Here is a 14,723-nt window from a genome sequence, read left to right as displayed (position 1 = left end):
AATAATAAATTATATTATTATTATTATTATTATTATTATTATTATTATTATTATTATTTTATTCAATATTTAATTGATATTTCAACAAATTTCAGCACACAACAAATCCCCCAGACATTTTCCTGCTTTATACTCCCTGCCATCCTCCCTTCACCACCTAAAAATACACCCACCCTCCCCAAATTATAAATGATTAAGCAATACCAATATAATAAACAAAAACAAAAACAGGAAAAACGGGGATAAAGAAAGAAAGTGTGCTCCAAATTTTGTCTTTGTCTGATGTGTCTCCCAACTGTTGGGTTTGGGACTCATGGATTATGGGCAAATGGCACCAGAAATCCATCCAGTGAAGACTGGTGCCCTTTGGGATTGGTAGGAGAGAAGGCAGGGGACATCAGATTGAATGAAACCAGAGCCAATCAGATGCAGAACCAGCTAATTCTATCTTTGTTCCCAGCCTCCTCCCTGCTGAGTTCTACAAGGGCATCAGAGTCTAAAGAGGAGGAAGCTGGAGGGTGCTCCTCAGGGCTGGCTGTAAGTAGGAAGCTGGCAGCTATTAGCTGGGGGCTTGCTGAGGGCAGGCTGAGCTTTGTGGGGCAGTGCCCCATTTGCCCTAAAAGACTAGCTTCCACCGAACACATCTCAAATCTTGTGAGATTTCCTTTTGATGTTTATTCCACAGGAACTGGGCTGTCAGTTAAGACATAGATCCTCCGTTTCCTTTAATGACCACAACGCCTCTGGAAGTTAACACTCAACATAGGCTAGGCACTTCTTTCAAATGGGATTGTGAGAAATATTTTGGGCCCTGGTGAAGCCGTAAGTTATAGACCCTCTTATGTAACATGCTGCTTTTAACTGAGTTATAAGCACTTTTCTAGATGATTGTCCCTGGTTGTCTAGTCATTTATACTTCAATTCTAGCTGAAAGTTGAAGATTGCAAAATTAAAAAATATCTACACAGGAATGCAGGTAATTTATATATAGTATTATTGTTCTTTGCATAATTATTTATAATTTTATTTATAAAGTATTGCATAATATTTGCAATCCAGGCCAACAAAAATGTATTTATGAAAGTTTTGTAGGTATATAACGTATTTAAATAAATTTATTTTGTGCAATTTCTGGTTTTTATTATTATTGTGAGATGGAATGTTCAACTATGGTCCCATGGTGAATATACTTGTACACTGGGGTTTTCTCTATTCCATCTCCTTGAATCATTTTTCCTAACTGTCATTGCTGAGGTTTGTATGTAAGTGACACAAGGGTCAAGAACAGTTTCAGCTCATATTATCTGGTAATGATGGCCAAAGAAATTTTAGAGCCTATATGAAATGTTTCTTGAACCAGTGATTGCTGAAACTTTAGTTCACACAAAGCTCTCTGACCTGCAAAGCCTGCCACGTTCATTTTTCTGGATAATATCCCTTTGCACACCTGGATCAGTACCCTCCATTTATAATCATGGAGCAGTTTCATATCTGTAGCTAGCATACAAAGAAACCAGCAGCCTCCGACCAGTATAACAGACAAAATTAATTCATGTTACAGGGATTGAAGGGCAGAATGATATATTATGGGGACATTTGCCTATCTTAAAAAAAGTCTTAAAAACAGTCAGCTTCATGGAGATGGGGATGGCACTGTGCTACAGTGCAGGACAAAATGGCAGGTACTTTGGAGTAAACCCACTGAACCCTGAATAACTTATTTCACATATGAAGAATATGTGTATGTGGAAAAACTGGCATGTAATACATTCTTCATACATTATTCTCTGTATACTTTTTCCTAGTCAAGTGATATTGCTGTTGGCGGGTGGGGAAATGGCTCGTCTGACAAAATGAAACCACATATGTGGGCAGTGAAACCACACAGAGATTTCTCCCCATGATAAACCATTTGTGAAGCTCCAGAGTCACTTCACACACACACACACACACACACACCGTTTGCACATGGAATAACATCCACTTGTGTCATAGGGTCCAAAACGCAACCAGATCCTTGGTCAGGAATAGGAGAGATTATCTGATGGAGGGAGCTGTAATATGCAAATGCACCTGCCTGACTTAAAAGTGGTCTCATTCCAATGTGAACACAGTTCCTCACCACATCAAACTCATCCTCAAATCGGGGTCTGCACCCCACCATTGCCCACCCCCCTTTCCCCTCCTAAAATGGGGAGGGAGGAGATGGTAGCAGGTAAGAAGGAAAACTGCAAGATCTCTCCTCAGCAAGAGGAAAGCCTATAAGGCCTCTCCTCAACAGCCCCTGTGGCAAAGACCTCTACTCAAACACTCTGTAAATGTGTCAGTTGTTAGAGACACATTTCCTGATCCTTTTTGTAGGCTATCTAGTCCAACCCTCTGATCAATGGAGGGAATCAAGAGCTAGGTAAAGGTAAAGGTACCCCTGCCCGTACGGGCCAGTCTTGACAGACTCTGGGGTTGTGCGCCCATCTCACTCAAGAGGCCAGGGGCCAGCGCTGTCCGGAGACACTTCCGGGTCACGTGGCCAGCGTGACATCACTGCTCTGGCGAGCCAGAGCCGCACACGGAAACGCTGTTTACCTTCCCGCTGGTAAGCGGTCCCTATTTATCTACTTGCACCCGGAGGTGCTTTCGAACTGCTAGGTTGGCAGGCGCTGGGACCGAGCAGCGGGAGCGCACCCCGCCGCAGGGATTCGAACCGCCGACCTTTCGATCGGCAAGCTCTAGACGCTGAGGCTTTAACCCACAGCGCCATCTGCGCTAGAACCTCCCAAAATGATGCCTTGTCAGCCTCTACTTGAAGGCTCCTGATGAGGCAGATTACCAGTCCCACAAGTAATTGGTTCCATAGCTGAAATGCTCTTACAGTAAAGAAGGTTCTCCTAATTTTCAAGCGAAATCTACCCTCCTGTAGCTTAAGCCCACTAAGCAGAGGACGTCTTTGCTTTCATTGGGAACATTGCAATGACCACTGGTGAGCGACATGAAACCTTCCAGTCATAAAGAAGTGGGGGAATAGGAGGAGGTTGGGCCGTTACTCATTCCCTTAACATACCACATCAGTTAATGATGAACACTGGAAACAAAAAGTGCTTTCTTCCACTTTCTTCCACAAAGCACATTTTTGGTAATGTGCTTTGAAATGAAATTATTATTTTAAAAATAATAATTAACGGTGCTGCTGGAATAAAGGAAATGAGGAGAGTGAAAAGGAAATGAAAAGTTGTGTGTGTGTGTGTGTGTGTGTGTGTGTGTGTGTGCGTGTGTGCGTGCGTGTGTGTGTGTGTAAACAGAGGTCCTCAACCTTTGTAATGAAAACACTGAGCTAAATATATTGTCAGAGGCAACTTGCTTTTTGAGTGCTTTTGAGTGGACTTGTTCAGTGGTGAGAAATGTATGTGTTCTCTGGGTCTAGTTGCTTGACAGCAGAGCTGAGGTCAGTACTTAATTTCTAAAGGGAAGGGTGCTTGGGCTTATGCCATCACTCTGCAAGCTCTGCTAATTACTCATAAATGTGGGTGGGAGATGCCATGTTTGCTCAGAGGTTTTGGGGAAAACCTCTCTTAGGTCATTTAATTTTTAACATGTCTACTTTTTCACATGGATTCATTGACTGATCTGTGGCTATTACCTACTGCTGTGCATCAATGTTCCTCAGCTGTAAAATGGAACCATATTCTAAACTGTATGCATTGAATGTTGTCCACATATGCATATTAGGAGCATATCTCTTAATGGGGAGCCAGAACTTTGAAAAGTTGTCATAATTTCCTCTTTCATCATTTCCACTCCATTGGTTGCCTTTCCCCCTCAATAGTGGTGGCAGACTGGCAGCTGCCATCTTCTTTTGCCCATAATGTTTCGATGGTTGTGAAGAAATGAGACTTTACTGCCCTCAACTGCATTGATAATGAATGCATTGCTTGTATGTCTTCTTGCAGTCTGTGATGGGGTTATAGGGATGGCTTGGAGTCCCAGTAAGTGCCTCAAGATTCTAAACATCAAGACAAAGGCAACCATCATTGCTGAAGCACAGGACTTCACATCCCTCATATGAGAGTGACAGATTTAAAAGAACCATACAAACATGCAACCTGAGGCAGGGATCTGCGATTGACCTGGGTGTGTGTGTGTGTCTATATCCAGCGGCGGAGCAAGCCAATTGGGTGCCTGGGGTGGGGTGAGCTGGGGCAGGATGCTCTGTGGGGCCTCCAAGGAGTCTGCCTGCCTTCTCCCACTCAGCTGCCCTACAGCTGAGGGAGAGGCAGTGGGCAGACTGTTTGGGGCTGAGCAGAGCCTGTGGGTGCCCAAGCCACTGCACCACTTCCAGGTGAGTGCCGCCTGGCATTTTGTCACCTCCCTCAGTGGTGACACCCAGGGCTACTCGCCCCCACCACACCGTATTTTCTATTCTGGAAATTCTTTAGTTCAAAGGGATCTCAGCACAATAACAAAAGTTACTAAACAGCTTCAGTCCAGTATATCTGAAGGAGCGTCTCCACCCCCATCATTCTACCCGGACACTGAGGTCCAGCACCGAGGGCCTTCTGGCGGTTCCCTTGCTGCGAGAAGCCAAGTTACAGCGAACCAGGCAGAGGGCCTTCTCGGTAGTGGTACCCACCCTGTAGAATGCCTTCCCACCAGATGTCAAAGAGAAGAACAATTCCCAGACTTTTAGAAGACATCTGAAGGCAGCCCTGTTTAAGGAATAACACCAAGGAGTTCTGAAACATTTTCATAATTATCCTTCATAAGCAAAAGGGGATAAATGTTTGACTGTGTGTATACCCCTATTATTAGCAAAGTAAATCCTCTCACAATAATTTGTGATGTGTTTCATGATAGAGCTGAAAGATAGTCACAGTGAGCAGATGAATGGATAATTTTGAGAGATGAAAATAAAAGGCTCCCTTCTTATGCCCTTTTAAACATTTTCCTCTTTCCTCTTCTTCTCTACTGCCTTTTCCTTGCTTTGCTATATATCTATATATATCTATATCTAAATATATCTATATATATCTTTACATCTCAAACAACTGCCAAAAGTATTCATAAAATGTAATGTATTCTGAATGTGTTTTGAACAAGGCTTTCTAGTTATCCTACAGTGGTACCTCGGGTTACAGACGCTTCAGGTTACAGACTCCACTAACCCAGAAATAGTACCTTGGGTTAAGAACTTTGCTTCAGGATGAGAACAGAAAGTTGTTTCCTGCCCACACCTGGAGATTGGATGTGGATTGGATATTAAGACTTTGTGCATGTGGACCAAGAGCTCTACCACTAACCATGCATGGATACCATTATGCTCTGCCACTGACCTATTCCCCACCCAAAGAATGTCAGGTAGTGCATTTGTAGTGCATTTGTTCACATTCAGTGGCCTTTCACTCCTTTCTACTTCTACATGCTGGCAAAAACAGCTTCCAGGAAACAAACCACTTTTAGAGCAGATATTTTTCATTGTGGTTTCTAGGCAGATGCTCTCTGTTTCGCGAGAGTTGTTTTTAATTTTATCTTAGTTTGAACTTAGGCTCTTAGAGAAGAAAAACACTTTGGGAGGAAATTGATCAATTTCAAGATAAACCAGTTAAGAATGTTGATGGCTACAATCCATTGCACAGTTACCTGGGAGTGACTCCCATGGAATTCAAAGGACCTACTTCAGAATAGGATTGTACAGTGTTTTGCTTTGTTTCACTGCCAATGGTGATAAATACCTTTAAACTCACCCAGTGTTTGCAGTAGCCTATTTTCTATTACCAAAGCTCTTGTGACTACTCCTCATGAGTAGTCTGCTGAACCCAGAAATGATGGATGCCATAGTATTGTGCGATCTCTAGCACCATGGATACAAGTGGCATTTTATTGGGTAGCTGTGAGTGTCAGATAGTTGCAACCTTCCTGTGTCCTTTTGGAACCTGAAACACTGCTAATATGGGCCTGGCCTTGAAGTTTGTTTGGTGCAAAATGTGGCAGCCCAAATACATACCCCTGGTGAAAACCTATTCAGCCAATCTTTCAGTATCTGTTAATTTAAAGATGCTATTCAAGGTATAGGTGGTGACCTATTAAAATGGTGCATTTTGATGGAAATTGCATACCTGAGAAAACTCTTTTCTACATACAACCATCACTTGTTAAGAGCCTGCTTCAGAAAGGAATTGATGATGAGATGGTTTGTGGGGTTTGCTCCAACACTTTGGAGCTCCTTACCAAAGGAAGTTCATCTGAACTTTGTGGCTTTTCAAAAGCATCTGGACCCACACTGCAATATATAAATTATGGGTTGGCATCCAGCTATCATTCTGACATTTATTAACTGTAAACATCAGTGTATACCAATCAATTACTTCCAGGTTAATTTGAGGAAGCTAAGTGATCTATGTTTTTAATATAGCTCTCTCACCTGATATAAAGCTAACTAAGGTTGTCAAATGTGCTGCTTGCCTTCTGCCACTTTGTCCAGTTCACACAAATACATCCAAAGATAGCGCAGATAATAGCTGTGGGTTTGTTTGGGGTGTGTGTGTGTGTGTGTGTGTGTGTGTGTGTGTGTGTGTTTTACAACTATTCCTTTCTCACAAACTTTTTAAAAAAAGTTTTTAAATCAGTGAAGGTCTTGGGTTGGATCCAGACTGAGTTAGTGACACTTGAGTTCCAATGAAATCAATGGGACTGAGGTGTTGATGACTAACTTGCCCTACTGGTTTCAATAGCGCTAAAGTGAGACTAGCAATCTGGATCTAATATGCTATATTTAGTTATAAATAGGAGAGGAGTAGGAGAGAATGGAATTATTGATCATTAGAAATGAGTAAAGAAAGTTGTCTTTCCATTATTTCTGGTGGTGAGTTCAACGATGATGTGTTTCTTAGAACACTGACTTTACGAAAGCAAAATTTCCAACTATCAAAAAGTTCCCAAACGCAGCCTGGACTTCAAACTGCCTTTCTTATACTTACAAAGTAAAGCTTTCTGTGGTTAGCATCTCAGTTTCTCTAAACCCACAAAGGTTTTCCTTTTTTAAAAATGTCGCTTAACTACTTTCAACCTTCAGTTTATTTGAGTTCGCCCAATGCAGTAGCAGTAGAAGCTGCAGCACCAGGAGATCAATTTACAGTGGCCCTGAGCTTTGAACGCTAATCACTTCTGCTAGCTCAGCCCTTAATGGTCTATGTTAGGGTCCTCACTGCAGCTCAAGATCACAACTGCAGAGCCACACACCAGAATTCAGCTCCAGCACTGCTATAGAGTAGCAGCAGCCATCACCAATCCACTGGTAGCAATGGTGGGTCACTGTCAACATTTATGCTGCTGGTGGGTCTGTTTAAGGGCACTTGGACTGTCTTGCAGGAAACAAAATAGGGACAGGCAGAGAAAGATTGCCTCGGGTGACTATGGGACACATGCTCGTTAGGAATCATCAGGACCAAGTCAGGAGTAGGATGGAAAGATCCCAGGAATGTAGGGAGAGCCATTTCCATGCTGTGCTGACACATTTCTTGCATATTTGCAAATATCTGACCTGGGATAATTTTCACACCTCTTCTCTTTCCTAAAGGCAAGTATATGGTTGTGCGTCTTGCTGCTGGGCTATGAGCTCCAGGCATCTGACACATGGAAGCTAAAGTTGGTGCAGAATGCAGAGGCTAGACTGTTTGCTGGGGCAGCTGGTGACACTATTGCTAAAACATCTACATGGACTGCCCATATTTTACTGGGCCGTGTTCAAGGCCCTTTTGTTAAATATACAAAACCCTGAATAACTTGGGTCCAGGGCAGGCTACCTTAACAATAGCCTGAGCCCTGATGCACAAGCTTGATCATTGAGATCATCTAGAGGAGTCTGTGAGTTGTCTTAGCTGGCATTCTGGCTTTTGACTTTCAAGCAACTCTTGAGAACTCCCCCCACCCCCATCAACCAGCCTATTCAGTTGTTTAAACCTGTTTAAGTTGAGCCAGTCATTTTAATGCTTGTTCTATATGGCTTTTGATGTTTTTGTTTTAAATGTTTTTATACTGCTGTACACTCCCCTGGTATTTTATGAAGGGGCAGTATAGAAATACTTTTATAAATAAAGAACTAATCATATTGCTTTGAGAGGCTTTGCCTGAGAGGGAAGTTACACAGGGAATGTTCATGCATACACGTGTATCTGCTTGCATGTATGCAAAAAAGAGAGAGAGCTGAATAGCAGCCATTTTAAAGTGAGCAACCTGAACTTTGGTATTTCTGGCCAAGCAGCTTCTTCCACTCTTTGTTCAGAGTTACTCAGAAGCTGCCTGTGCAATTCCCAGCATTGTCCAATTTATGACTCGACTCTGCATGGATTCCCTGTCACCAAACAGCTTTTAAGTCATCACTGCTTCACTAACAGCTCTCCGCTCACAATTGGATCTCCCCCGCCACCCCCGGTCTCTCTTTGTTGAGGTGGACAACTATGCATTTGGCATTCTCTGTTTCGAGTTCAACTTTGAAATCTCCTGTATCCATCGTTGCTAATTTTCTCCACTGTCATGACGCATATTATAAATTCTGGAACTGAGGGCAACAGACTGGAACACAGGTTTTTCCCTCAGTGTGTGGGCCTGTCTTCTGAGATATGGTTCCCACCCTCAACGAAACAATACAATAAGCGCATATCGAACTGCACAAGGGGAAAGGGGAAACACACACACATCTATAACTGCCTAGTATATTTAGAATGGCCACTTTGACATTTTTTAATTACTGTCAGGGAAAAACCTTTCTTAATTTTAAAAAGGTCACCTTTGTATATATTATTAGTGATAAGAAGCAAACCTACCTGGTGTTCATATTCAAGGAGTCAAGGCAAATACTCATTAATTGCACTCAGGCAAAGTGTAGAGTCTGAAAAGCATTCAGCCTTTAACAAACATGAATTGTCCCTTTGAGTAAAGCAGAAGAAAACACCAGAAAGGTGTGTGATGTGTTGATAGATAGCAGCAGACTCCCTCAGGCACCAATTTTAAACAGCACTGTGGCTGAGAGGGGAAGTGGCAACCCAAGAGAGAAGGTTGTTGTCAGCGGTGGTCACTGATGCTTCTCGCAGCTTCCTGCCTGCTGTTGTTGATAAATGCTAGCTATAAAAGTTTTGTTTTCTGATTTTTGAGGGTAAATGTTGCTTTCAAAAAAGATTCCTGTAGGCCAGGGGTCGGGGACCTGTGCAGTGGTTAGAGTATCGGACTAGGAGCTGGGTTCAAATCCCCACTCGGCCGTGAAACTCGGTGGATGGCCTTCAGTCAGTCACTGCCTCTTAGCCTAACCTACCTCATAATGTTATTGTGGGGATTAAATGAGATGAGGGGAGTACCGTGTACATCACCTTGTGCTCCTTGCAGTGTGTGGGAGGTGGGGAGGTAGGATATAAATGCAATCAATCAATCAGTCAATCAATCAATCAATCAATCAATCAGTCAGTCAGTCAGTCAGTCAATCAATATAAATTATAATATTGCTGGACTAGGGTTGCCATATTTCAAAAAGTGAAAATCTGGACAGAAAAGTTGCGGAGCTTTTTTTAAGTTTTGCTTAACGTTGTTGGCTTGTGTATGTGTGTGTGTGCAAAATTGCAAAGAAATTGGACGTTTTTGAGCTATTTTGGAGGGAAATTAGCAAAAATGACACTGCCAACATCAGCTCCCATGTGTCCGGATATTCCTGGACATTTAGCTGATTTCTGCCTGGACACTGTTTGAGGCTGTGTATGTCCAGGGAATTCTGGATGCATGACAACCCTATGCTGGACCACAAGTCCCATCATCCCTGACCATGGTCCTGTAGGTCAGGAATGATGGGAGTTGGAGTCCCAACAGCATCTGAAGGGCTGAAGGTTCCCAATCCCCATTGCAGACCATTCTCCCTCCTGCCCCACCGCATTCCTGCCAAGACCAAGGAAAGTTTCCCTGGAATTCCTTTATTGCTGTTAAGTTGGATAGAGGTTAATTCTCACGGGTTGTGCACAATTCACTCCCCACAAGAAGGGCGAGATGTTCCAAGGGCTTCGTTTCCACCTGGGTTTTGTTTCCTTTGGAGGAAAGAATGCTGGAGGCTTGCGGTGCTTTTTGTAATATCTGTTTTATGATACAAAGACGCAAGCGGAGCGTGAGAAGCGTCAAGCACCCACCCCCAGGATGCAAATGTGCTATCTCTCTTTGATCTCCACACAGAGGCACCTCCAGATGCTTCCAGATTTAGGCTAATTCTCAGTTCTGTTTCTCTGTCCCTCCATCTCTCTTAAACAGTTCCTTTCCACATACAGTGGTAGCTTGGTTATGAAACTTAATCCGTTCCGGAAGTCTGTTCCAAAACCAAAGCGTTACAAAATCAAGGCGCGCTTTCCCATAGAAAGTAAAGCAAAACGGATGAATCCGTTCCAGACTTTTAAAAACAACCCCTAAAACAGCAATTTACCATCAATTTTATTATGAGTTAAAAAAAAAAAATCTTACCTGCATTGTTTGGATGTGGGGCTTATATCCATTTCCACAGTCACACAATCAATCAATCAATCAATCAGTAGCTGAACTGGGTTCCACACAGTTACAACAAATTAACCGAAAAAGCCTTCCCCAACTGTTGATGTCTGTCTAAATCTCTGTATCAAGAAATCGTCTTTTAATTACGGTTGCTTTCATCAACTGGCCATTAAAGGTAATTACCATTTTTGTGTCAAATCCCAGACTCCAACCAGGCATTGTTTTAAACAGGGGTAGGCAACCTGTGACCCTCCAGATGGCCTGCAGCTCCTATCATCCCTTATATTTTAATAGCGGCAGGAAGCAGTGATACAGGTTGGGTGACTGATGTGGTTATTGCACACACAAGCATTGTCCTTCTCTGGTCATGGACTGGCTAGATGCAGAGAGGGGGTGGGAGGCACCAGTTGAGGAACCCCTAAGGGAAGAAGGCTCAGTGCCAGGGGGGTGGGTGGGATGATGATGGTGGTCAGAGGGAGAAGAGGGAGGAGACTGGGAGTAGGAAGTGTTGGAAGTTGGAGAGGTGACAGGGTTTAGTGAGCAGGAATAGTCAGTGGCAGAGGGCAGCCCAGAATCAGAGGTAGAAGTGGAAGCTGGAGAGGGGGGGGGGCAAGAGGCAGAGATGAATTAGGCTGGGGGGAAATGCAGGGTGTGTCCCCCTCCTGCTGCGACCAGCTTCCCTCCCCCCAGTCTTCCAGAACCAGAAGAGATATGAAGAGGGAGGAGTAAAGGTAGACACAAAGCCATACTGTGACATCTCAGATTTCTTGGGAAAGGCCCAGGTGAGGAGAAGACTTAGGCAACTGTGGGAAGGTGGGGAATTTCAGTCCACACAACTGCCTCATAGGGGCAAGAGCCACTGGGATGAGTTGCTGTGCTCACTAGGCCTGGCCTCCTGAGCAGACCTTGTTTCCTTGAATAAAGAGTTGACTTACAATGTGTGATTTATTGCTGACCCGCTCCTGACATCTGCTTCTGACAGCCAGTGAGGTGATTCCTTCCTGCAGGTGCACAGTTCTTGAGTAGCATGAGATCCAACAACACATATCCAGTTCTCAAACCGTTCTGCTTCTCACAACCACTTGTATTATGTTACTACACCAACATAACTGTGACTGGATCCGGGTAACCAGCTTGGCATGGTACCAAATGCTACAACTGAGTGATATTTGCACACCAGCAACCAAAGGACAAGATGCCAAAGCCTTTATAGTACAATATCCAGGAAGGGTGGAGGGAGGGGTCCAGAAGAAGAAGGATGGGGGGGGCTGCTGTTTTTTGTGCTAGTCCAGTCTCAAGTTGCACAGAGGGCTCAGTACAACCTGATAACCCGTCAGCATCTAAAAAACCCTCATCTGAATGCCAGATGCCTTCTTTCCTTACTCTGTCTTACAAGATGCAGACAGAGATAACTTCACCACCCACCAAAGTTGCATATTTCCTCTCCCTCTCTGCACCCAATTTTATTTTTTGCTTTGTTTACCATCTAGCCAGATGTAGAGTTATGCCTGCAGATATCTATCTATCTATCTATCTATCTATCTATCTATCTATCTATCTATCTATCTATCTAGGGGGGGGGGCATGGCCACTTACCAGGAGGGAGAGGAGCAAGATGGCAGCAAGATTGTGTCTGCCTGGGAGCACTGGATTGGCTCTGTCTGTGTTCAGTCAGAGCATCCATTTCACCACCACCTAGCCCCTCCTGGTAAGTGGCAATGATGCCCCACCAAGAGCTGCTCCTGTTGGCTGGCCAACTCAAGGTATCGCCCTAATGTGAGTTTTTGAATTTTTCTTGTGGGTCAACATGGCTGACTTTGATTTGTGGATTTACATGATGACAGATTCTGTTGTGAGTCTCAAATTTCATCTCACCCCGCCACCCTACTCTCCTCACCACAATATTTTTGGCTGCTGCCTAGATTTGAGGTATAGCTTTTGATATCACCCATGTGGGCCATGTGGCACATACAGAGACCTTGTTCACCAATGCCTTGCCACTAGTCCCTGCCTATCAGCATCTACCACATGAGGCAGTTGCCTCCTTCTGGCTAATGGTAGGGCCAGTTCTGAGGGAAGAATCAGGAGTTTGGAACATGTACATTTTACTTAGGTCATTCCTATATTCACCCCTCTTCTTAAGGCAGTGAAATGGACATCAATCTATTGGTTTCAGAACACCAATAACTGATCAAATTGTGGTTCATTCTTAGCAGGGTCAACCAATGGTACTGAATGCTTGTCACTCACTTTTCATAACCAGGTCATGCAAGAATTTGCTTGCTGTACAGTCATTTCGTGTTCTACTCTTTACGGAGAAAAGCCACAGGGTATATGGGTTTTTCAAAAAAATGATTTTTATCTCAAAACTGACTGTGACCACACTAGCAACTTTGCTACGCAGCATGTATATATTTAGTTTCCCCTGTTTGTCCTGGACCTGGCCTTAGTATTTCCCCTGTAAATACATGGGGTTGTTTCCCCCTTCTGGAACTGTATGCTTGGTTTTTTTTCTCTTTCCAACCCTGCCCCTCCATTAAGCACTGCATTTTGATTATTTTATAGTCATGCAGCAATACCTAGTAAAGTTGATACAGTATAAACCCCACATCCCACCCAAATAGCATGATATCTGGGAGAATTAGCATGGTTGCAGAATTACACATGCACAACGAACAATGAAAATGGCAAGGAATGAGAAGGAAAGGAATCATCACAGGCCAAATAAATGCACACCGGCCACCCGATATCTTGTGGTACAACTTCTTGCACAAGAAACACGGAGAAGCACAATGCTCTCAGCACTCGGTATGGACTTTTCCCTCTGCAGGGTTAAAAATGCTTGATTGCAAGGGCAAGAACACATGTGGAGAAGGAAACAGCAGGTTAGGGGAGGGTTTAAGCTTCTTTTTGCGTTCCTGGAGCTAATATAGGGTGGCTGCGCGGCCCACTTTCCACAGGACAGTCCTCTTTTTGCAAGATAGTCAGAGGACAGTTCTCTGTTTGAAGGCCCAGTGGTTACAAGGACCCCTGGTGGTTATGCTCTGCCACCACAGTCAGAGGCAATGTGCCTCTGGAATGGCATTTGCTGAGAATTTGCGACGGGGGAGAGAGCGCTGTTGCATTCAGGTCCTGCTTTGAGGTTTCCCGTAGGTATCTGGTTGGCCATGGTGAGAATTGGGTGCTGCAGTTGGGTGGGTCTTCTTGTGTTCAGAAATCCAATTTAAAGATAATGAGATCCAAGAAGGGCAAGCAGAGATTTTGAAGTTGTCCACAAACATCTAACAGCTGGACAGCAGCATGAGCAGGTACGAGGTCTCCTGGCCTCCGCTTTCCCTGCTATGGAGAGGTGTGTTGTCTTTGTTTGATTTTTTTTAGTGATTTCTAAACTTGCATCTTTCACCTATTATTCATTTTATTTCATTATAATTATTTATAACCCCCTCTTCATTGTCCACACAGTCCTGGTGTAGGAGGGGGTGGGAATTGTATACGTTGTACATAACCTTGGGGATTTCGTTTTTATCTTGTTTCGGTCTTGTTCACTGTCAAGATAGGTTCCACAACTGAGAACACCCTCACCCAAATCACCACATAAGTGTATTGCAGAGGACTGTGGCAAGCTGAAAAGGGCACCCCCGGAAGATTTCAGAGTTCAGTTGTGTGCATGGTGTTGAGGACAGTGTGTTGGACTGGGACCTGGGAGACCAGGGTTCAAATTCCCACTCAGTCATGAAGCTCACTGGGTGACCTTGGGCCAGTCATTGCCTCTCAGCCCAAGCTCCCCCACAAGCTGGTTGTGGGGTTCACACGAGGGTGGGAGAACCATTTATACCACCTTGAGCTCCTTGGGCGGCAGGGAAAAGTGTGATAAATAAATAAACCGCTCTGGGAGTTTTTCTACCATCAAGCGGTATATAAATTTAGGAGATAAATAAATAAACATAAGGGAGTAGGCAATCTTTCACATTATCTGTGTCCTGAGTCATCTAGGGCTTTATAGGTCAAAATAAATATTGCATATTGGCAACCAGAGCACAGCTTTCCTCACCAATATTGTATGTTGATGGTCAGCAGTTCCCCACAGGCAACCTCACCAGGGCATTCTGCACTTGCTGCTGCTTCTGAGACAGGTCCAAAGGCAGCCCACACAGAACAATTATTCAACAGTGTACTGGGCCCAGGAAATCCTGTTGGCATCCCCGTATGTTTGTGTT

The sequence above is a fragment of the Podarcis cretensis genome (genome assembly GCF_951804945.1).
Source record: "Podarcis cretensis genome assembly, chromosome: 2".
In the NCBI taxonomy this organism is placed as follows: Eukaryota; Metazoa; Chordata; class Lepidosauria; order Squamata; family Lacertidae; genus Podarcis; species Podarcis cretensis.
Note: the sequence above shows the minus strand (reverse complement) of the source record.